General features: G+C 38.7%; 1 protein-coding gene across 2 annotated transcripts in view; it reads right to left on the reverse strand.

The window, feature by feature from the left end:
- DSCAM (DS cell adhesion molecule) overlaps positions 1–25,961 on the reverse strand; it is a 462,951-nt gene that overhangs the window by 355,181 nt on the left and 81,809 nt on the right. The window lies entirely within an intron of this gene.

Here is a 25,961-nt window from a genome sequence, read left to right on the forward strand (position 1 = left end):
CTATGAAGATAGGTTGAGATGGGATTGTTCAGCCTAGGGAAGAGAAGGCTCAGGGGAGACCTTCCAGCAGCCTCCCAGTACATGAAGAAATCTGGAGAGGGACTTTTTACAAGGGCATGTTGTGACAAAATGAGTGGTAATGGTTTTAAACTGAAAGAGATTAGACTTTAGGAAGAAACTGTTTACTATGAGGGTGGTGAGACACTGGAACAGGTTGCCCAGAAAAGTTGTGGATGCTCCATCTCTGGAAATATTCAAGGACAGGCTGGATAGCTCTTTAAGCAACCTGATCTCATGGAAGGTGTCCCTGCCAGTGTCAATACATTTGAACTGGATGACCTTTAAGGTCCTTTCCAACCCAAATCATTCTATGATTCTATGATCATCATACAGGAAAGGTTTTTTCTTTATTTCTATTGTTTATTTTTATGCCAATCAGCATGTCCAGAAGAACTATTTCTGATACTCCCCTGCCTATACAGCACAGGCACCCTGGACAATAACATGGAAAGCAGACTACTTTTCCAGAGCATCAGTATTGCAAATTGCTTGGTTCTCAGTGTGACATATGCCTTTTTTAACAATGCCTAGTGAATACACATAATGAAACATGTTTCACATATTTGTACTTTTTCTTTCAATTCACAAAGGTTGCAAGAGCTGGACCAGTGGCAATATTCTGAATGGACAGACCTTTCACTTTCCCTCTCCATAAAGATTGCTGGATGAGTGAGTCTGGTTTGTATCTGCTGATGGAGCAACTGACACCATGGCTGCACAGCTGCTGCACTGGAGCCACAGCTCTCCAAGAGGTAGAATTTCATATTCTCTGGTGGCTCCGCAAATGAAGTGGTGGCTGTTTCTCCCTCTCTTCTGCCCTTGAGATGGCTGGTGGCTAGTCTTTTTGGGTCATGACCCTCACAAGTGTTAGGGTTATAGATCTTGGTCTTAACAATTGAGAATAACTGTTCTAATCTGCAACAGGCAGGATTTCCAATCACAGAACCATTTTAGGTTTATTAATAATTCATTTCATCTTCAAAGCAAGGCAAAGGAAAAAAAACCACTTCCCACTTTCTTCTCTTGAAGCATCAATTTCTTTCTGCTATTCATCTTCATAAAAATAACTTCTCACATATTTTCCCTCTCTCAAATCTTTAATCCCAACTGTAAATCTACTTTAACTTTCCTGAAAGACTTATTTCAGATTTCATACATAGAAATCAAACTTAATGCTTCAAGTTTAATAATTGAAAAATATAAAATTTGGAATCACAGAATGAAAAACTCTACTACTATATCCATTATGTATCAGAGAAGTAGACTTTTAGAAATTACAACAAAGCTACCTCTTTATTTATCCAAATTCCAGTTACTTGTAACACAATGATTTGAACCAACATCACCAGAGAGACTGTATAGACAAGTACAAGTCTATAATCAAAAAAAGAATCAAAGGAAGTTATCAGCTGTTCTTCATATCCTAAACACATTTTCTTCCTAGGTCTCTTTCAAACAAGGTAGACAACATAGCCTGTAGTAAGCAACTCCACCAAATAAATCAGGAGCATTCAAAGAGATTTAGATATAAAATCAGAAAGCTTAGTTGAAAGATATTCATCTCTTGAAGAGAAAAAAAAAAAAAAAAGAAAAAGAAAAAGAAACAACAACACAACCCAGGCAACAAACAACTTTTTTGGTGTCAAAAAACAATTCAATATTAATATTCTGCTTTCAAAAATTTAGAAATCTGTGTGAACTGATTGCATGGCAATATCAGAAAGCTAGAAAGCAATTTATTTTAGTAATGCACAATACTATTTCAGAACTGTAAATTATTTTTTATTCCCAATGATTCTCATTTTCATTAGGATTAGCAACACAATATGAATATTGTGAATTAATCAATAATATAGCAGCAACCATTAATCACAGGCAATCCAGACTGTAATTCAGACCCATGCTCAAATCCAGGAGAGCACTGTCAATATCTTCAAGTTTAAATAAAGGCATTTAAGCTTTTAGGATATTTTTTGCATATTAATGAGAAGAAAATTCTCATTAGAGAACCTTCAATAACTTAAAGCTAGAATAATATTAAAAAAAAAATTCAAATGTTCTTAATGTTCAAATTATTTTAATTCAGTATTCTCTTCTGGGAAGTTTTACCTGATTAGTTTTGTTGGTAGCATCTACAAACAGTGAACACAGTACATGCAGTTAAAATTTTTTTTGGGGTGGAAAACAAAACACCACCAAAACAAAACAAAACAACAACTTCAGCTCCTGCATTTTGATAAAATAGCCAGCTATTTCTCCTCTCCTCCCCCCTCCCAAAACAGACATGTCAAACTTGAATATCTCTTGCTCTAGGCGATAGACTGATGGATGGTATAACCAGATGTCCTTTACTTATCATTAGATGAGACACACATTTTCCTGACCTCCACACTGAAATATGGTTCAAATTTTGCTTGCTTTGTTTAAAAGCAAAATTCAAATATAACTGTTATATGAAGCCAGCATCTACCTTTGATATGTTCTGTCCGTATAAAACCAGCCAGTATCTCTTTTTTTAAATACGGATATGTAAGGGAGAGTTTTTCCATTTTTAGACAATTGCTTGGAAGGCAGAACCTTTTGCTTACAAGCAGAACATTCTAGTGACAGTAAACCACAGCCAGAAGGCAATTATCCATTTACAAAGGGCAACATAAAGACCATATTGTACCCATTCATATTCTAGTGCAGTCACCTATTGCTGAAACATCTCTACAAGTAGACTTTACTAGTCAAGGAGGAACAGGAGGAATTAGTGTTTCTATACACTTTCCTATTCATCGTTCTCTCCTCTGCCTTTCCTTTATCTGTATTTTTACCCACACACATGTATGCATAGGTCACAGTCCCATGGTACTTAATCTTTAGTAAGGAGTGCTAGGTAATTTTTCTCAAGGTCTGCTCAGTAAAGAGCAATACAACAGCTTCCTTCCCAAAGATCAGGCTGAGCTGAGAAACATAAAAGCATGCTGTGTTTGCTCCTTAGAGGTAGGACAAAGAAATACAGGAATTGCAGAGAGGCTGCAGTAGATAACATGCCTCAGACCTTGGTGGTGTCCAGAAACATTTCTTTTATGGTCCACATCCAGACTATCCTGTCATGCAGGAACACATCAAGTGATCACTGTTACATTACGTAATAAAAAGCAAATGTGTGCACTGCAGATCTTTGGTGCTAGATGTGATTGTGGAATGCAATCCCTCCCAAGACTCACCTGTGCTGAGGGAAAACAGGGAGTACAGCCAAGGACATTTAGGCCCTTCTAGCTGTCCCTGCCGTAGGCAGTTGCCTCATTTGCTGAAGCCGACAGACTAACTTATCAGGATAGTGAGGTGAATAATAATACATGCCCCCATTCTTACTACAGGAAGAAAATCCTGCTGTAATTACTTTCATTGCACAACAAAATTATTGAGAAGCTTTTCAAAATGAGGTCACTCTATTCATTTTTTGTCTGATTAATAACTATATTTTTAACACAAATATTAAGTACCTGAGGAGGTTTTATACATCTTTTCAGATTACATTGAACAAACCAAAAATAAATCACTTTTACACAGGAAAAAATGTTTGACACTTTCAATAAGGAGGCTTTATGGGGCACATCATCAAAGATATATATTTGCATGACGCTGCACCCAGGCAAGTCAGGTACTCAAATGTTCAGTATACATAATCCTATTGTTCTTTTCTGACTTCCTCTTCCCTCTTCTATACAGCTAATGGGAATTTTGCTATCATTGTGAAGTCAGGTTCTGCACAAACTAAAATACAGGGCACACAGTAAAAATGGAGAAATTCATGCATTCCTGAAAGAGGAAGTGGTAGTAGCAGTGTTAAATATGGATGATTCAGTCTTTCCAACACAAAACGATTATGGAGGTCAAGTGTATCCTTTCCTTTTAAGATAGAAATTATCCATCCTTTGAGGCAAAAGAAAAGAACTGTGCTTTTGCATAAAATAGGACCTCTACAATAACTGCTTTTGTTCACAATAAGAAAGTCAGCTAGCATATTGTGTAACAGCTACAATGTTTTTCCAAACTTTCATCGTTTCAATTTTTTTAAACTATCATTCTGCAGAACAAGGCATGTTTTTGGAAATACATAAGAATTGAACAGATAATAGAGCAGTCAGTGGTGACAGACCAATGAAAAGAGAATTCCATTAAAGAGCAATTCACTTTTCAAAACATCTATAGATAGGAGAATATCGAGCTGCTTTACATCAGTAGCCTTGAATACACTTTTTCAGTGACCTTTGACACATACTGGGCTACTTACTTTCCTTTGCTTTCAGTCTTAATCAGCTCTGTCAAAAGGTATTATATTACAGTGTTTTTTATAATCCTGTCCAGTCACAGTATTTTCAGAAATTAGGTGTGAAAACAAGACAACTAAATCTTTCAGATTAGGAGCACTACAGATAAAAATGTCAGATCCCTTAACTGACATCAGCAGTTTCTCTAAAAGCTTTACCAAAAAATGGTAATATAAAACCTAGTTAAGCAAACATAGTGCAACTTATGACTTTACATGTGTGTGAACTGGCAGTATTACCTGAAGAATAAGCTGTGTACTGCCCAGTTGAGGCCTGCTTTTTTGAATGAGTCGTTCCCTCTTCCTTATTCCACATCTTTATTTTTGTAAGGAAACAACATTCTTTCCCCAGACAGCAGACCCCTTTTTCTGGAAATATCATCCGGACAGTCAGCTTAGAGCAAGATATATAAAGAGAAAACCCAACATAACTGGATAATTTTCTTCACCATGGCTTCCTGATCTAGGTGCTTTCCACTTGAAAGAGATGAGACAGGTTTCAGAATTTCACTTCAGAAAAGTAAGCTTCATCTGTCATCACCAGAATTTCTGAGGAAGAGACTTGGATTTGTCCCCAGAAATGCATTTTGACTTCAGTTACACAAGTATCCTCCAAAGGCTCCTTATTCTTCAATGAAGGAGCATGCTGCTTTTCCTGATAGGCAGAGAATAAAAGGAGCCATATGCCACAAAATTGGGTGGCTGTGTCATTCATTTAAAATGGGAGGCCCAATGCCAAACAGCTATAGCAGTAATTGCCATTTACTGATCTATTCATTGTTAGATCTTCAACCTATAGCCAGGATCGCTCCCTATAGAATGTAACAGGTGGAAAGCTAACTAAATACCTGATATGTTATCTTTATTTACAGGCTGAGGCTTTTCCAAAAGCATAGGCATCTAATAGTTGTATCTAAACTCAATGCTTAAGCTATTCATGTCACCTACAATGTCAAGAAATATGTTACAGTAGTTACAAAAACAAAGGAAAAGCCATCAATATTGAATGTTTACCCATTTGCAAAAAGTTTAAATCATGGCTTTCTGTTTATGCTGGAACTCTTTCAAACAGTAATATAAAGTGATTGTTTTTATAAATGTAAGTCATTTAAGTCTCTTAAATCATGGGTGTCCATGGTCTTTCAAAGGTCCTCCTTCTCTAAATCACAGACAACCAATTGAAAAGGTCAGTGCTGATTAAAGAAAAACCCAACCTATATACAGGGAGATCTGTTACATTGCAAGTTACTCTTTTATTATTTTGTAAAATAATACCCCTCTCGTTTATTTTAGGTACTATGAGTTTGGTTTATTTTTTTACTTTTTTTTAATGCAAGCGTGTAAGGAAGAGCTTCCTGCCAAAAATCCAAACCCAAATATCTTAAATGGTTTCAAGTTTGTCTTTGTCAATCTACTGTTTTCTAAACCAGGTTTTAGGCTACAGCTAAGCAAAGTTACCAGGAGCAAGCGTTTATTCATCTTTAGATAGTACAGTGCTGACAAAACATAAAAGTTACCCTTTGCTAAAAGAGCTGAGGATTTTTCTACAGTGTGCTCACAAAACCTTGAAATGTGTATTTGTTTGACACTGTCCTGGGTTCAGCAGTAGCAGTCATATTTCTCCTCCTTGGTAGCTGGTGTAGTGCAGTGTTTTGACTTTCAGCTCGGGAACAGAGCTGATAACAAGCGATGTTTTGGTTTGGCCAAGGACTTTGTGAGCCTGATGCTCTGCCAGGGAGGAGGGGAGCCAGGAGGAAGCAGAGACAGGACACCTGACCCAAACTGACCAAAGAGGTATTCCATACCACAGCACGTCATGCCCAGGATGTAACTGGGAGTTAGCCGGAAGGGCTGGGAGACTGCAGGGTTGGAGGAGGTATCGGTCAGAGCTTGGTCGGGCTGGGGGGGCAAGTTATTGGTCGGCTGGTGGTGAGATGATGTATTCTCTTCCCTTGTTATTTCCTTTATCATTATTATCATTGGTGGTAGCAGTAGTGATTTGTATTATACCTTAGTTACTAAACTGTTCTTATCTCAACCCGTGGGAGTTGCATTCTTTTCGATTCTCCTCTCCGTCCCTCCGAGAGCAGGGGGAGGGCAAGAAAAGGGGGGGAAGTGAGCAAACGAAATTACCTGACTGGGTTTAAACCACGACAGTTCTTTTTGGCGCCCAACGTGGGGCACGAAGGGTTGAGATAACGACAAATTTGACTGGATTAATAGTCACTCGTCACAATGCTGATTTATTGGCTCTCAGAGTTGTTTTGCTTGATCTCGCAGCTTCAGAATGTTGTAACTTACGTAGAGCCGGTATTTGCTGTGATAGTGTTTATCAAGTATTGGGCTTGGGCTAAGGTTCTTGTCTCACTGTGCTTTATGGCAATGGCTTGTAATACGGGCGGGCTCCAGCAGCAGGGCGGGACGGACGTGGCCGTGGACTTGTACCTGGCCGTCCGGCTGCTCTTCACCGCCCTGGCCCTCACCCTACTCTCCATCCTCGTGAGGCTGCGGGGAACTGAGGGGGAGCGGCCCCGGGAGCCGGCGGCTGCCGAACCGGCCCGGGAGAGCGGCCCCGGGGACCAAGCGGCGGCGGGAGCGGGGCCGGAGGCCGCGAGGGGACGGCTGCCGGTGGAGGAGGTCGGGGCGGTCGAGGAGCAGAAGGAAGGGGCTGCCGAGCAGCGGGAAAAGGCGGCGGAGGAGCCGAGCCCCGCGGAGGAGCCGAGCCCCGCGGCCGAGCCGAGCCCCGCGGAGGAGCCAAGCCCCGCGGAAGAGCCGAGCCCCGCGGCCGAGCCCAGCCCCGCGACGGCCGAGAGCATTTCCTGGAAGCCGCCCGCCGAGCCCCAGGAGGATGCAGGAGACCAGGCAGCATTTCCCAGCAAGGCAGAGGAGGAAGAGCTGGACTCAGGAAAAGAGAAGCTGGCGGTGGGAGAGCCGGCAAGCACAGCAGCTACACCAGCCCCAGTGACAAGTACAGCGGCATCAACTGAGAGTTCTGAAGGTTTTGAATGGCCTTTGGGTGTCCTTGGGACCTGCCTGCTGATTGTGGTGGGGATCAGCATGTTGGCGCACACACACACTGTGTGCTACCCACAACCATTTTGTCTGATCTCAAAAGTTAAGCAGAGTCAGGTTTGGGTCTTGTCTGGGGTTAGACAAGGATATAGGGGGACCAAAAGGTTTTCTCCAAGGCTGGACAGTGATGAGTGGCAGGGTGTGTGGGACACTATGGGCAAGTATCTAGTCCACTGGGCCCTTCCAGTGCTTTGGAAGCATCGGAGATGGAAGGCAGCTGTATGGAGTCCCCAGCAACAAGATGCAGAAACTGCTTAAGGGGACAGTGAATTATTTTAAGCCTGGTGGGCCCATGGCACTTCAGGCCATCAGAGCAGAGATGCAACACAGAGATGGACTCATGATCAAGGGGTGGACCTAGCAATGGACACTATTGCCCAGGTTATTCACGAGTGTGAACACTGCACACAGTCTCTCCTGCTCTGGAAGACTGTTACAAGAGATGGAGCCTGACATGGACCAGATGGACGCAGCAGCTTTATAGGGACTGGTCCATGCACTAAGTTAAGAGTGCACCAAGATAAGAGTGATGATATATTGAAAATGTGGGATCTGAGCATGACGTGAATGGTATGGAATAAGGGGTGGATAATGTCCTGGGTTCAGCAGTAGCAGTCATATTTCTCCTCCTTGGTAGCTGGTGTAGTGCAGTGTTTTGACTTTCAGCTTGGGAACAGAGCTGATAACAATGATGTTTTGGTTTGGCCAAGGACTTTGTGAGCCTGATGCTCTGCCAGGGAGGAGGGGAGCCAGGAGGAAGCAGAGACAGGACACCTGACCCAAACTGATCAAAGAGGTATTCCATACCACAGCACGTCATGCCCAGGATGTAACTGGGAGTTAGCCGGAAGGGCTGGGAGACTGCAGGGTTGGAGGAGGTATCGGTCAGAGCTTGGTCGGGCTGGGGGGGGCAAGTTATCGGTCGGCTGGTGGTGAGATGATGTATTCTCTTCCCTTGTTATTTCCTTTATCATTATTACATTGGTGGTAGCAGTAGTGATTTGTGTTATACCTTAGTTACTAAACTGTTCTTATCTCAACCCGTGGGAGTTGCATTCTTTTCGATTCTCCTCTCCGTCCCTCCGAGAGCAGGGGGAGGGCAAGAAAAGGGGGGGAAGTGAGCGAACGAAATTACCTGACTGGGTTTAAACCACGACAGACACTTTTCAAGTCAATTAGGAAATACAAAAATAGTAGTATAATTCTTTTTTTTTTCCTTAATTTACTCACTTCCCTTCAGTTAAGCTTCTGTTTCATAATTCCTTGCTTTGCTTATAATTTTGCAGTGTTTAGGTAGATTGATAAATAGTCAGAATTTACAGGTGGCAGCAAATGACATAAAATAGGTCGTTTCTTACTTTTTCATGACTTACAATATTCAAAGTAAAACCCCAAAAAAGCCAAAAATCAAGAGAGCTCTATAAAATCAAGCAAAAATCACAGACTTAGTGAAAGAATCATTATGAACATGTGGCCTAAATTTCGTGCAGTGGGGACCTAGATGCTGCCTACATACAGAACTTTAGGTCTAGCAAAAACTGAAGCAGTTTTGATGTTTTCCCCCTGCTCATGCAGAGTTTCAGTTTCTGTATGTGCAAAATGGAGATAGCAGTTACTGAATTACTATGTACTGCAAAGGAAGAGATTTATATAGGAAAAGTGTATAGCCTTATGTGAGAGATAAATATAATTAATTGCTCACCTCAGTACAGCAATATTCCGATTTTCCTAATTCCTAGATGTAATTATCTGTTTTCTCCATAGTTTGCAAAGTGTATCCTCAAAGCCAGGAATAAAGAATGAGAATGCTGATTTGCTTCACTGTGACATTTTAATATGCTTTGAGACACCAAAAGATGCTTGTGATTTATCAAAATATTTGCATGTTTCTGCAAATTCAACATTTTATACATCCAAGGAGTTGGTGTCCACTGGTGTCCAAGTGGGAGGAGGAAGGGGACTGACTACTTTTAATCCTTAAATGTTCTAAGATAACTTTACAGCCATCCTTTTAATTACAACAGATCAAATGCAAAAGTCTGTTTATTTTTACAAAAACTGAATCATGTTCACTGTTGTTACATGGGGGCCCAAGAGTGGAGGTGTCTGACACAGCTCACAACATGAACACAGGAAAGCTGGTGGATCCATAGCTATTCTAGATCTTGACAAGAGCCCAAGAAAACCAGGAATGGGAGCTCAAGTTTTATCCAATGCCATTTTGAAGGCAATGTTAAATGTTGCTTAACTGAGCTACAGCTAGTCCGTCGAAGGGCTTTTCAGCCAATTTTGCCTACTATCATTAGCACTGGTAAACCTCTTCATTGAAATTTAGTCCATTGCTTTGCTCTCCATGTTATAGAAGCATATTATAGAGACATTTCCCGAAGTTTAGCCAGATGCTCAGAGATGCAGGCTTCAACTGAAAGCATCATAAAGCAGTCAATGAAAAAGATCCCATAAAAAAAGAAAAAAAAAAGAAAAGGTATTTTTAGACGAACTCCACTTAATACCAGGGTGAAAAAGTTATTGGGCAGGATAGTGGGAAGCAAGTAGCTAGCTGCAACAGATGGCAAAACACATCCAGCCCCACTCACCTTTTCCACCCACGTCTGTGGTTGTTAGAGGAGTTCTGGAGTGTCTGTGTCACAGGTAAATACTCCTCCAAGGATGGCATACCATTCCCAAGGCTGCAGAACAAATGTCATGTTGCTATCCATAAATTACTCCCATATTCCTCACATAGCCATCATCCTACATGGCAAAACATAGTGCAAGCCCTATATTTATCACATTAGGCCCATAAGGACAACAGGCCATAAACTTTTTGAGGGTGAACTCTTTGCAGCCACTTCAGTTCCCTGCCTGCATGAGCCAGAGCTGAAAAAAAAAAAACATAAATCAGAACACAGATCAAACACAGATCAGGCATCCCACTGCAGATCTATGGCCTGAGTCCTACAAACTCCTTGTGACTCCTTGTGGTGTCTTCTCTGGAGTCCTGGGCTAACCATTTCCCAAGGGCCAAACCTCCAGCTGCCAGGGGGCAGCTGAAGAAACCTTTTGCAGAACAAGCGGCGACACTCCTCTGTCCTTTCTGAAGGGTTTGGCAGTACATGCGCTTGAAGAAGTACACAGTGCAGCAATAGTTGGAACCTGCTTTTATCTCACTGCTGGTTCTTGGTTTACAGTGCTCAACAGGGAGAGCTTCACATGAGTATCTAGTACCTTTCTTACACTTAGCAATGTTAAACACCTTTTCCTCCTAAATACTAATGATTTCCAATCTGGCTAACTAGAGCCCTACACATAACAGTAACAGTGTTAGCAACTTTTCCCAAATGATAGGTGTCATAATGATTAGAGAAAGAGTAAACTGATATACTTCATCAGTTTGAGCCCTACTGATGAAATATGTTCATTCATCAAGAGAGCAGCAGGTTAAAAAGCTGATTCAAAGCTTTGTTGAGTGCTTTAACACAGCTCATAACTCAATCACTTGAGCCTATGCTGTTTAAGCAATGTAATATTTTGAGGGGGTGCACTAGTTTCAGCATATTTTATCTGAATTTTATTATTTTAGTAATTTTTAAACACATGTCGGTCACTTTGTGTGAAAAATTGACAAAAAAAATGGGACAGTCTCATGTTTAGATCCTTTTCTCTCCCAAAGTGCCGAGGTGATTGGGAATCGCATACTAATCTCTTTGCCTAGGAATTCTAACATAGTGTAGAAGCCAAAGATTTCCCAAATAATTAACCCCAGAAAGCACAAACTGACACCACCAAGCAAAAACAAAGTTCAGTAAATGAAAAAAATCACAGAAAGGTCTCCTCAGCATTGTTCCTCACTCTCTCTCTCCCAGCTACAAGACACACATAAAAGGGGAGATAATTTGGATATCCCAGTGATTTCATCCCAACTTTCCGCTCCAGCTTTCAGTTACTGTCTGCTATGGAATGTGTGTGTAGTTTCTTCTTCCTATCCCTTCTCTTTCACAACTTCTCTTTTCCCATTTGCAGACATGTTATTTTTAAAAATATCCTTAATTAGAGGCATAGGGTGGGGTGGTGTTACAACAGTAACTTTGCTTAAATTCAGACTTCTAGCTAACAAAAAGCTAATATGACACTGTGGGAGAGGAGAGAAAGGAAGTGAGGAATATTTTTAAAGTGAGAAAATGTGAAATGTTAAACCTGAAAGTTTTCGATGAAAATGTTTTAACTGAAAAACAAATGTATTTGAATCCCCTACTCTTCTGAACCCCCAACACTTGTAGTTTGACCTCACCCCAGATGTTTTGGACGTAGAGAGAAACATTCTCTTTTCTTTTGTGAACACATGGACACACTTGGACTGTGTCAGATGCAGCTGGTTATGCTGAGACCTGGACTAATGTCTTTCTAATGTTTCTGAGGTGGCAGAAAACTAATGGGATACTTATTGCAGTGTGAGAAGCACAAAGTTGCCTTATTTTTGCTAGCGGGATATTGGCTTGTGTCTCTTCGCATTTTGATACTGTTCCATTCTGAACTTGATCGCTCTATTCCTTGTTCTAAAAAGCTGCTTCCCAAATCAGAATAAATCTAAACCACTACTTCTTTCTCTGATCTTCAAGTTTCTCTCTCTGTTCTGTTCACATGGTATTCAGTCATACATCCAGATTTGTCTAGACTGCTTTGTTGTTTGCATCTGTATTGACTTTAAAGCAAGTAGACCTTCAATGGCCTAACAGATTGTTCATCATTCAAATTAAAGAAATTTGGAGCCAAGTTTCAACACTGATTTTTTTTTTCTTTTTTAATGGGCATCTAAGAACTCCAAAAGGCAAGAATTCTTAACAGAAGCATTAAAAGATGCTCCATAATAACTGTCAAGTAGTCAGAGAGATACTAGGTGGAGTATAAAAGAGGGAAGTACTTAAACTATCCCCTAGATTAGAACCTCAATGTGACACATTGCACCAACAAAGTACTTCCAAATCCAATAACCAAGCCACCCAGACACGGGATCATGTATTTTCATGCTCCTCATTAATACGCTGGATTGAATCCAGTACTGATTTGCGCCTGCAATGTGTCTGAGGTTAAAAATGCCTGTGTACTTAGCTTAATAGGTTCCCATTAGGGAAATGCAAAAATAGCATTGATTTTACTTAAGAAGAGCATCTCAGATAAATGATGCAGTTAAATAGCTGTACACAATTTTTTTTTCCTGAACTTTGGCAATTTTGTTTCACAGAAAGTATCCTATGTGGTTGTTATGGAGGAGTTTGCTAGTATCCATATGTTAATTAACTCAAAATATTCACTACTCCTTTTCCCAAAATAGGAATTTGTAGAGGAAAATGAAAAATAAGAAGCACATCAAAAAACACTGCAAAGATTGATTATGGAACCAAATGATCAACCAAAAACCATGCAATGTATTTATTCTAATATTATTTTGTTTTCCTATATAAATACATGGGCAGTTTTCAAACAGTCTTCACTTCAAAATGAAACAGCAAAATGTTTCATTTTGAAAATACTGAAGAGTAAAAGTTCTGGCTTTTCTGCATCCCTTTCAGACTTCCATTTATTTCTTTTGGCTGAAACACGACTTTTTCAAGAGGAAATAGGAAAACATCATTTTCAGCCAAAGCAAGTACACATTTTTCCTAACAAAGTAATTGACAGAAAAAAAAAATGCCCAGCTGATTCAAATACACAAGTCTCCTACAAATAACATCAATCATGAGAGGAATAAAGAGTATCTTGAGACAGGAAGGAGGAAGAGATTTCTGATTTTAAACACAATTTTTGTTGAGTAAAACCACACAAAGTTGGTGGGGGCTCTCCCCCACCTCACCCTTCCTTTCTTTTTCTTTTTTTTTTAAAAAAAATAAGGCATTCATTTTATGGTCTTATGTTTCTGTGGTTTCCTTCCAACAATTTGTTACTTGGTATCAGATGTAATAAGAAAATAAATCTAAATGAAAGTGACACAGCAAAGGCAAAACATTTCATCTTCTTATAGGTGACTACAATTATAAGTAATGCTTTCCAAACACGCCTCTCCCACTGAGTTTCACCTTCCATGTCCTCACACAGAGAGCTGCAGTCCAAGGCAATAAGCACTCCATAAACAGAAATCTGAGCTACTGAGTACATACAGTATTGGGTTTATTAATGAGGACATAAAACACTTCCACCAAATTAACAAGGGCTTCTAAACCTCCTTCACACTTGATCTATGCCTTTTCCTATTCTAGTACTTGGAAGAAACAGATTTCTTCCAAGCAAAAAGCTTGGATGCAAGCAAAGGACTATGTTATAGGAGATCCTCCCTGAGTGCTTGCAGCAGCCTTAATGAGAAACAGCAAATCCTGAAACGTCTTTGTTTTTCAGTTTCCCTCTTTGTAAAATGAGGGTAATAATTCTAATTAACTGAAAGAGGCTTAAGGTTTGTCATAAAGGGAAAGAGATGGCAAAATAGGCAGGAATAAGGGTTTCCCAGATTTTCTACAGAGTTCATGATACCTAACTCAAAAAAAGGGGGAAAAAAAAAATCAGCTCTAGACAGTGCTGTGAACAACTATTGATAAGGTGGCAAAGAATTACAATCAAATAGAACTCATGCAAGGAAGGAGAAGACATGAAAGAAAAGGAAAGCAAGATCCAGTGAATAACTTCTTTTTCTTAAATACTTTTTGAAAATGTACACAGCATCTCACAAAATCTTGTTAGGCCACTGACATTTAGAGGGGTTCTCTTCTTCTCATTCATTCTATAAAAGTACTGAATGAATGTTGCGACACAGTATGCGTTTTCCTATCACTTCTTATTTATGGGTGCGCTTTTGTTTCCCAGCCCTCAAATTGCTTTTCAGCAAATCACAAATGTCCACTTTGAAAAGAAAATCAGGTTTGTTTCTCTTGTTCTAACTGAACTTTTTGCAAGAAAACCCATGTCTTATTTGCTTTCAGCAAAAAAAAAGATTTTAAGATGCCCAGTAGATTTATTAATTCAAAAAACATTTTAGCAGAACAAAAAGTAGTACGCATATGATTAATCTCTGTATTTCTCTGGATTCTTTCCTAAGACTTCCACATAGAAACACAATACAATGTTAGCATTTGGGTTTTCCTGTTGGTTTTCTTTCCCCACTATATTCTTTTTCATAACATCTCCCCTCACAATAGCAGCTGCTACCATATTTTATTATAATTTAGAATGAATTGCAAAAGATTTCTGATAAATACTTCATAATCTCAAAAGATTTTAAATTATGTTGCTCATACATGTAAAAATTGTTATGCTTGTTGAGACTCTTGCACTCTTGAAATTTCATATCAACAATTTATTTTACAGAAATGTTTTGTTTACATAACTCACTGACTATAATAAGAATTTCTTTGCACAGAATACGTCTATATAGTTTTATTATTTTTTTTAATCTGCATACTATTTTCTATATTTAAGGGATTAGTTTTACTTTCAGTATAGTTGTTTATTTCCATATAGGTATTTTTTACCATTTCAGTTGATGCCCTTTGTTCCTTTTTGTCCTTCTACAAATGTGTTTTTTTGTCAGTGTTGTGTGAAAAACAGGAAGGGAAAATGGAGCATAGGGAATGATTCCCAGTCCTCAGTACAGACAAAACACTTCTACCGGCACAAAACAAATGTTAGAAACAGAGCAAAATATTTTTTTTTCCATCATTGTCACTCAAGTATTGCTTAGAGGATCAGTTGCAAGAAAAGTATCAGGAGAATAAAAGGTGTTCCTTCTTTATGGATTACGAGTCTTTAAAGAATAAAACATGGGTTTACTAAAAAATGGTATTTATCTAAATGGAGTTGAGCAGGATGTTTTACAAAGGGAGGGCAGTAAAAAAAAATCTCTGCCTCTAGAAACTTATATTCTATTTATCTCTTCATTAGATCAAAATTTTAAAAATCAGCTCCCCAGCAGAACCCAAATGTATTTTCTGAGTGTGTCAGGAATTTAATTCTCTGTTTTAATGGAGAAAGGGGAAAAACATGAAGAAAAAAAAAAATTCCCTAAGCATGCAATTGAAAAACAAGAGTGCTGTGTGTCAGCTCTGTTTTCCCTGCTGGAATACATAATCCCTGAACAGAGCTTGCCCTGACCTTCCACAAGTAGCAGGGTAATTGTTCTCGGGGATTTTATGAATATCACTATCTATTTGCAAAGAAAGCCCTGGATAAAAGAGGAAAATGAATTTGAATTTGCAGTGAAAGTGAGCATCCAGTCCTGGGCTGCTGCCTAACTGGAAGAGAGCCAGACTTGATCCCTGGGCAGAGAGCCAAGGAAATATAATTTCCATGGTGCACGACCAAGTTCTGCAGCTGCAGAGTTAAGATGGGCACAGAGAAGGGACCTCTGCATCGTCTTCAGAGCAGAATAAAATCTAAAGACTCTGAAGCATTGATTTTACCACCCTTCCTCACTACCAGACCCAGAAGCAGAGAAGCAGTAAACCACTCAAGTTTTGCAAGGGGAAGCTATAGAGAACAATCCCTTCAGGGTGCTGCAATGAAGGATAAATCCTTCTAAGGAGGAGGAGAGAACAAAACAAAAGCATAGAACTGAAACCACAGAGAGATACACAGAATACATCTCTTCATTTGTAATTTCACACAGTCCTCTCAAGCATGTCTCTAGTGTCCCTCTTGAGCTGCCCTTTTAGTTCTCCATGGTTGCATCCGATTGCTGTCCAACTTTGGGTGTGAAGCACTCCCTCTTGGTAGTGAAGTTTACTGACCACATCTGCCTGTGAGGCAGAGGTAGGAGTCAGCCGTGGGGAGGAGGGTCTGGCCCAGTTTGTATGGTTTAGCCTTGTCCAGATCTGGGCTCATCCCTCAGCTGTGCTGCTGCAGAAGGGCTCAGCAAGGACGGCTTCTCACCTGAGATGTCAGCAGCACTGCCATGAATTTTTAACTCCTCTGTTCACTGAAGCAGCAGTTGATTTCAGTCCAATTCACTGCACAAGATGTGCAATCTTACTTTTATGGGGAGGTGAAATTCCTGTATTAATTCATATTGAGTGCGCACAACAGGCAGTGAGAAAAGTGAGGGAGAGACAAAAGTAAGAGTGATTTCTGTGATCTGTATTGAATTAGCTACCTTAAAAATGAATGCTGAGTATCCCATGAAAGTATCCAAGTAAATACACTGTTCAGATAGCAGTAGGGGAAAGAAAACTTATGGGAGAAGAAAAAGACACAACGAGGTAGAGGAGAATAAGTTGCCATAGATATATACCTACATCCTTCATTTCACGCAGCCATAATTCGGTCTGGCAGCTGCATGATTAATTCAAAGATTTCTTGATTATTTTTTTTTCCTGCTCAATCCTGCTGACCTGCTTTTTTTGACAGGTCTGTGTGGATCACAATCCTCTGCCCACTGAAAGCACGGAATCATGTTGGTCTCCATGGCCTGCAGTGAATATTCCTACTCATTCACCACCAACTGAGAGTGCAGAGCTTATTTCAAACCAAACAAACATGAAATAACAAACTGGTAAGCTATTTTTACTGTGAAAAATATCTGTAATCGCAATTATAATGTGATTTTGATGGTGGGAGAGAACAACTAAATCATTCAATCATTCTTCTCCTATACTCTCACTTTTATAAGAAATTCACAAGCTAAAAGTTTTCTAGCAAAACCAAAGAGATTTTGCTACAGTAACTCCCTATAACATAAAATGTTTAGCTTTTGCATCTATCACCTTCTTGCAGCGGGACAGAGTATCCACCCCTGTGCAGTTACACAGCTCTAGCTCACACACCAGATCACCGGCTTTAAATAAATCACTGGATTATAACTAAAAAGATCACCTGGCCTTCATTCTAACCTTCCTCCAAAGAGAAAATGGACATGCAATGAGAATATGCTGATACAATTTAGCAACCCAGGCAAAGCAATGGAGATACAGCACTGATGTCACTGCAAATGAAACAAAGCTCTACCAGATAGGTACTTCCAATTCTTTCTAATGAGCAATTCTCCTAATGAGGCTTCAATTAAAAATGGACTCTCAACAGGGAAGTTAAATCAAGTGAGCATCTGTATGGCCATCTACAGACCTAAAAAATGGGTTTATCTACTTAATAGCACTATACTCCACAATAATGTTTCAGTTGAAATCAGTTAACTAGTACAACACACAACACTGGAAAATACTGTTTCTGTTTGTTCTGATTGCTACCTGTATCTCCTTGATGAATTAAAAATAACCAAAAATCACAGCTGGTGGCAGTTTTGACATTCTACCTCTCTCAAGTGCAACTAAACCACATACACAGGCAAAACCTGTAGGGTATAAAACATTCTGGGTAAAAGGCACACACTCATTAAAATGTATCTCATGCATCAATTTTGTCTGTCAGGCAAAACTGTCAGAGCTCATTGGCTGTTTGCTCAGGTTAGACCGAGTTTTGATGGGAAGCCTCAAGAATACAGCGCTTAATATGGTCATCTACTTATTCACTGCCATTCAGGAAGGTGACAAGCCACTAACAGCAGTTTTGCAAGGATAGAAATGATGCTACAATTACTGCTTCAAAAAGTAAAAATTTAAATAAATAACAAACTTAGACCTAAAACCAGCACACTAATTCACCTAAGTATGTTTGTGCCCCTAGCCCTTTTTCATATCAAATCTGATAGCATTGTGCTTTGCTGACGACAAATCAGACTCCCAAAAATCATGCATAACAAAACAAAGGCAGAAAAATTTTGCAAAGAACTATTCAATTCAAGAAAATATATTTGAACCAAAAACTGCCTGAAGAAATGTAAACAAAGAGCAAAGACAAAACGGAAAAATGTTGAGTGAACACCTGTGAAGGTTAACAGTCAGTCTGCCCTTATTTCATCTTTAATAAAGATCTGGTAAACATCAACCTAATTAAAATGCAGGCTATATTTATTTGATGGCTTTACAAAACCAGGAGTGAATTAATATTACAGGAACTGAGTGGGCTAGAAATAACTGGCCAGATGATACAAAGGGATTCACCCCAGGAAAATGGAAGAAATTTCAGGTACATCTTGAAAGAAAAGAATGTGAGACAGATACTTTTGGTGAGAGACTTAACTCTGCCACTGAAGTCAACCATGCTGAAAGAAAACTTTTCATGAATGGCAACATCAGTAACAAGGTGGTAAAATAGCACAGTTAGGGCATCAGATTGGATAATGTTATGCATGGTCCTACAGACCCTCAGGCCCGTATGGAGATGTGATAAATGCTCATATGTATGTATATGTGTGTGTATCTGTATGCACACACTCATGAATATAGAAAGGGAGAGAAAAGCATATATTAAAAAAAAAATCAAAATATCTGAAGCCTTAATGCTGGAAGCAGAGTTACAATGTCCTTCTCCTCTCGTTCATTAATTCACAAGACTGCAAGCAGCAATTCTGAAGAGGGCCTGAATCTAACAAATTTTTTCATGTGCTTTAACTGTGTAAGTAGAGAGAAAAAAAAAAAGTGGGGAGAAAGGTTAAAAAAAAATAAAAAATAAAAAGGCCTGTGGGGTTGTTGTGAGTTTTTTTGTTTGGTTTTAATGTGAGTATAAGGAAAGGATGCCACCAATGGATGGAAATGGAGGACTGTCCAAAACAGAGCAGCAACAGAGGGGAAAAATAGTATGATACACTTGTCTCCTAGACACACTTCATTACTGAAATGCCAAAACCACTGCTACTATTTGTGAATCCTATTAGTATTAAACCTGTTGGATGAAGTGATTCGGTTTCATGCACTTTAAACAAAAAGGCACCCCATTCAAATACATTTTTCTCCTCCATTTCTCACAGCCACCGATGTTCTACATCCTCAGAGCAGCCAAAATATCCAGTCATGCTGAGGAAAATCTGTAAGATTTCTACAGGAAAATGACAGTCTCTCTGATATTAACATCTCTATTTCATATGCATGCTTCCCTGTGCTCATTTAATGATCAGAAACCACTCTTTTGCCTGCAATCACATTGCTCACTTTTCTCTGTGCTATCAAAATTTGATTCTTTGACATGAGGATCAGATGCTTTCTATCTTCATCCCTTCAAGTCACTGCCTTGGACAATGAACACCTCCCTCTCAAAAGCTGCTGAAATCATTGCATCTAATACTACCAATCCCACCGCCATTATTTTAGAATGATTCACCTGATTAAAATACTCCAGTGTAATGGAATAGGAAGCAAACATGGAGCACAGGCTGCAGAGAGGCCAGAGGAAAGGTCCTCCAATGAGCAGGTTTAAGTCCGTTGCCTTACTCAGTTACAGTTTTAGTTTACAGTGAGTCAAAAGAAAGTGTCAAAAATGCTTGCACAAGCAGGGTCTGCTAAGTTTTTACCATCTCCACTTTCTAGGATTATAAGACACCCTCTTCTCTTAAAAGAACAGTGCTCTAAGGAAAAATGCAGATGCTAGACATTTCCTAAATAATGTAGTATTACTTTTTCCTATCTCCCTTGGGAAAATAACCCTGTTGAAAGCGAAAGTGAGGAAGCAATATACTGTCTTTGGAGATGCCCTTTCCGTGCCTTCAAGAAGCTTCGAAAACACATTACTGTAACAGCAAGCCTACAGCCTGACCTGAGCGCTGATGAACACTACTCGCATTTGCTTTCCAGAGAGTCAAGGAAGCTCAGCAGATCTAAGGGTCTGACTGCTTTACTTTCTGTGTGCTGTCACAACTCTAAATAGCAGAATTAAATGTCTCTGGTGTCTTTCTGTTAGAAGGTAGTTTACATTCAGAATGTTTGTATTTTATATATATTGCTAATATTTAAACATAAAAGATACTTCATCCCACTCTACATGGAATCAGAAAAAATCTGTCATCTAAACCATTTAGTGGCCTAGGTTAAGTGTCTGCTGAATGCCTGCTGATTGGCAACCATGATTAACCCCTGACATCAAACCAAAACAAGAAAGATCATAGCTTATCTCTACTAGACACAGACTCTATCAAATGGCTGGACTTAATCCCCATGATCATCAGCAATAATCTCATTCTGAACATGGAACTCTACACACAGGACCACTTTCCATAAAAAGAGAGATGGTTTTTTTTTTCTACTATGTACAAACCTCATGGTTGAAAAAACAGTGATCATTCTCTGTGTAAACTGAAAGGCTGCTGTAATCTCCAAGCCCCAGAACAAACAAAAAATGCAGTGCTATATATTAGATCCCACCACGTGATAACTACTGGCAAACACTGACTGCTTACCATCAAGAACAGCAGTTCAGGAAAACCCTTTGTACAGAAAGAGATCCAAAAGCCCCAGAGCATTTTAAAGGCAAGACTTGAGGAACTGTGTGTGAATAAATAATGTCATTCATTACATCAAATGTAGGTCATTGTACATCAGTGACACTTCTCAAGCCATGGTCCAGTGTGCTTAATTTCTGGCTGAAAGTATGTTGGCTTGAAGGCTCATCAGCTGCCATCTGCACATCCGTCACAGTCTTTCAGGGAATCGTCTTCTGTTCATGCTTACACACCTTTCCCTCAAAGCTGCTATTGTTTCAGTGCAGATTTAAATATGCCATTATGCACAGTCATTATTATCCATCTATCTCCTTTTCTACCTTTTTTTAAGCAGTCACATATATAAATCAAATTTTTGCATGGTATGCCATTAGGCAGGAAAATGGAAATTCAGAAAGGTCAGGGCATGAACCTATTCATGATCCTGCTCTCAGCACTAAGCTTTCCATTCAGATATATGGAAAAACTCAAAATCCCTTGTAGTTACCAGCATCAAGATAAAAGGCGTTCATAACAGAAGTACAGTGTGTAGTGACAGACCACATTTTATCCTTCAGCTTTAATTTTGTTTCCATCTGCACTTTATTCTCTTCTTTTCTGTGTCTTTGCTGATCCTTTACACTGATCTCTATTTTTAATAATCCCTTCCTGTCCTTCTTCCCCTATAACCACACTGACTCTTTGCTCTCTCATGGGCTAATTAACACACAAACAGATTCTGGTCTTTGCTTTCACCTATGCAGAGTAGAATCAGCAGTTACATTGCCTTTACCTTCCCTTCCAGTCCAGTTTCACTGTTCTGCATGTGAAGAAGAAATACTACAAGCCAAGCAATAGCCTCCCATCTACCTCAACACGAGGAAAAGCACCATTTGCACTGTAGTGCTTTTCTATACTATTTTTTCTTGGTTTTATGGCTGTTGTTATAACAGTATACTCGCTGCACTCCTTGGTCCTGCAGGGCCTAGAAAAATAGGTTGCAAGGTCAGCTCAAAACTTATTCAAAAAGTCTCTTTCTTTGGGAATGGCTTGTAAGGGAAACCAGTAAGGAGGAAAGACAACTTGACCTTTGAGTAAGCCATATACAGCTATCAGTCACACAACACTCTAGGAGTATTTAAACTTTTATGTTCAGTGTCATCTAATGAAAATGTGTTAAAAGCTGGTTACTGATACAAAAGAAAACTGCATGTCATTACAGTGCACATCATTCAGTTGCTCATCATTCCGTTACTTTTTACAATTCAAATGAATTTCAGACTCATTTTCAATTCAACTGACAATAAACATTTCAGCAAAGAAGGATCTTTAGAAAAGAGATCTTGAAGTTACAGATGCAGAGGTCCATACAGCAGTAGCCTGTACTTTGTGAGCCCTTTAAAACTTCTCACAGTTACCATTGGTCCTTCTATTTTGCCAGCCTCTCAGAGATCATTAGGCAAGACACACACCGCTGGAAAGCTTGGTTGCTTTTACTAGATGACACAGGTACACAAATAAGATTATCCGCCACAAATGCATAAAATGCGGCAACTGCAGAGGTCTGCTGCTGTCCTTGTCTATCACTAGACTGTAACACAGCTGTATCTAGTGGGGATGGCTACAGTCTTCATCTATCAATTATTATTCAGAATATTTCTCTCCAGTATGAAAAGATTTATGCATATTTATTGTTGGAAGTGGAGGTTTTCTACTTTTCCCTGGAATAGATTAACCCAAATAATCAGTTTTGCCTTGCTTTAGAAATCTTTTTTCAGCTACCTTGGCCCCTACAGGACACCCTAGAAAGGGTTTTTGGTCTCAGATATCACACTGAAAGATATAATGTAAGAGCACAACCCTAATTATTAAGCTGTCCCCGTAACAGAGAAGCACATGCACACCTTTTCAATCCACAGCTCTCCTTGCACACAGAAACTTCATAGAGTTCAGTATTTCTGGCTCCAAACACAGGCCCCCTTCCATTTATTGAACAGGGAGTCTGACCTACCTGGACACTCCTTGGAAACGTTCTAGCAATATGTCTTAATATGTTTCAACTCCCAATTACTTTACAAGAACCTGGAGGCATGACATAAAATTGCAGCCAGGAAACAGAAGATACTTTTGCCCAGCCATATTTATTGCACACTTTGATTACTATGGACATCACTGTGTTCCCTGAGAACTAAGCATACAGACAAAGCACTTTTGTCCAGGACAGTATACTACAAGAGCAGAAAATTCTGTCTTAATCAAGGAATACACCTCTTAAACACTCTAAAAAGGTAGATATTTTCTTTACATTAGAAAAGTAAAAGCACTTTGCCCTTTTAATTAAAATGTTGAATTTACATAAAAAAAAGAACTGATGCCTACATCAGTAACTAGCAGCTGACATAAAGGATTCTGGTTCATCCACAAATCGCTCTATCCTAGTAATCAAAATTAGTGTTAGAATCCTGTAATCAGAGACTACAGATGGACAGGTATATGAAATATTTACTAAAAAAAAAAAAAAAAGAAAAGAAAAGAAAGCTTCACTTGCATATACACCTTCTCCAGTAAAAAGCTGCCCTGCTTCCTGTCATAGGGGTTCTCCCATTCCTTCCTGCAAGGGGTAAGCTTCCTAGGATATTTGTGTCTTCTATTTGTAACAGATAAATCAATTCAGCAAAAAGTTGTTCTCGCCTTTTTCCTTTCTCTTCCTTCCTTCTCTTTTCTTTTTCTTCCTTTTCAAGCAAACACTACCAGTTTCCAACAAAATGCCTTATCCACCTCAAACCATGATAATCATAACTCCAAGTACATATCTTTTTTGTATTCTTGCTCTTTTACAGTGAGGTTTTCCCTCAAGATGGCTCTCATTTTTGTTGATGCTAATGAGTAACCAATAAATTAATTATATTAAGAAACAAGAAAAAAAAAAAAACAAACCAAATCAGAACTTTATGTTTTCCAATATTAAATGGTGAGATAACAAACATACCAAAGAAGCTGATCTAGCACACAGTAAAAGAAACCACCATCAACAAAGCTACCCACACCCACACTAGCAGTCGGATATATAAGCAAGCATACTCATTTCCTCAGAATGTTGACCATTAGTGGAAAACAGCTCCATATTTGTGTTATGTCTTGCATCCTATTCATCAGCACTGGCATTCTAAGACAGGTTTATCAATATCTACCATCTGAGCTTATGGCCAGATTATTGCAAAATTGATTATGGGTAAAACTCATTGCAATCGTATTATGAAACGTGAGTGGGTTCTGTTTTTTAAATGCTCTCGCCATTAAGCAGCAGCTAAAACATATAAGTGGCAAACAAACAAATCTTGTAATTATTGTGGTTAAACTGGAGCAATGTTTTCCTGCCTCCCTTTTGCCCTTGCATGACAGATAGCAGTGACCTGTAATCTAACCCGTGATTTCACCTCTGAAACTAGATATTTTCTGTGATGTGATCCAGTATGATAAACTGATATTTTTAGTAGCACCAGTTTTAATGAACTGTTTTATTTCCATTTAGATTTCTAACTGTTGAATTAAGAGATTGCGAGATGATTAAAAACTGGGGTTTAAGTATTGAAATTTGCAATAGATTTTTTAATGATTGTAATTTAATCAACCACAGTCAGGGTTTAAAATCAGTTTGGGGTTAAAATCAATACAGACTAACCAGAATTAAATAATCTTAAAATAATAGCCATGATAATCTGTAAAAATGCCACAATTTGTTCCCTAAAGAAGGGTTACAGAGACCTGTGTCCTATACTACTTAATCCAGGGTGAAGGGCAGGAATGAGCCACTCAAAGGTATCACATAGGTGGTAGGTACTAAAGCTCAAGTTTAAAAACAAACAGATTGAGAGGATGCAATCTATGTTTACAAGAGAAAAGATGCATGTTTTCTTATAATACAGAATGAATAAACTTTTAAAAAATATTAAGATAATAACCCTGCAGGCATACACATTCTTTTCCAGTCGTACAGATATGCATCATGCAATAGCCTATTTTAAGATAAAGCAAACACACCCATCCACTATTGCAGTACATAATCTTAACCGTACTTTAGATCATCTTAAGCATAGTTGTGTATCATTATATACAGAATAACGGAAAGCTTATTTGCATATTTAATTACAGCTCTGGCCTGACTATACTGCCTGAAGTGTTGGTGAGTCCTAAAATTCAGGTATTAAAGACTTCTCAATGAAAACACACTTGGTTTCAGTTGCTCAATGAAAAAAAAATAATATGCCATATTAAATTCCAAAAGCATAACAAGGAAGTGAATTTGCCAAGCTAAACCATGCACCAGTAGTGCAGGACAACTGATCATCAATTATATGGTGCTTAAATATCTACCAAATCCTTAGAAAGTTATTTGATATATATATATATGGATGTATATATTTATATTTCAACAAAACAAGCTTATGCAAGGAATCAATAAAACACAAAGAGAAACAAAATCGATAAATGAGTTATATAGAAACACAGCCATTTTCATCAATGCCACATCTGTCAGAAAGGTTATTAATATACTGATAAGCATAAACACATTTCCAAACATTGTAAGATCATAAACACAAACACATTTTTAAATATACTCTGCAGCAATATTTAACTCAAACTATTTTTTTTTCCATTCTGCATTACCCTGGAACAATATATTTCAAATTTCTGCATACATAGATCATTTGTATGTGTAACAACAGCTGCACTGTGTGTAATATATAATTTAGATATCTACTGCACTGAAAATATTTTTCCCACATATACTTTCTCCCATGAATTTCTTACAATGTTTGTACTTTAAAATGTTGGATATTCTTTGCCTGAATTCCCTGTACTTCTTCAACAGTGCCTCACATTTTCTCACTTTGTCAGTAAATAGATTAATGCATATAACTGCTTTAGAAGAGATTGTTTCACTTCAATATTTTCAGTTTACAACAGTTTGCTGTGTGCTTAAGCTTCCAGTGTTATGTATGAAGACATTTATCTATGAAGATATTTCAGCTTTAAGTGTCATGAAAGTATAAATATTGACTACATACCCCATTAAAACATAACCAATCAAATTTAAATTCAGGATTTCTTCTTATCCATGAGTAACATATTACTACTGAAAAACAATTACAACCCAACACATGCTTTATGACACTCAAAATTTCTTTGGCATGTGGGCATTCCTTATTAAAGTTAAAATGT

This window comes from Pezoporus occidentalis, unplaced genomic scaffold, assembly GCF_034315485.1.
Source record: "Pezoporus occidentalis ecotype Australia unplaced genomic scaffold, CSIRO_AGI_Poc_V1 ctg77, whole genome shotgun sequence".
NCBI lineage: Eukaryota > Metazoa > Chordata > Aves > Psittaciformes > Psittacidae > Pezoporus > Pezoporus occidentalis.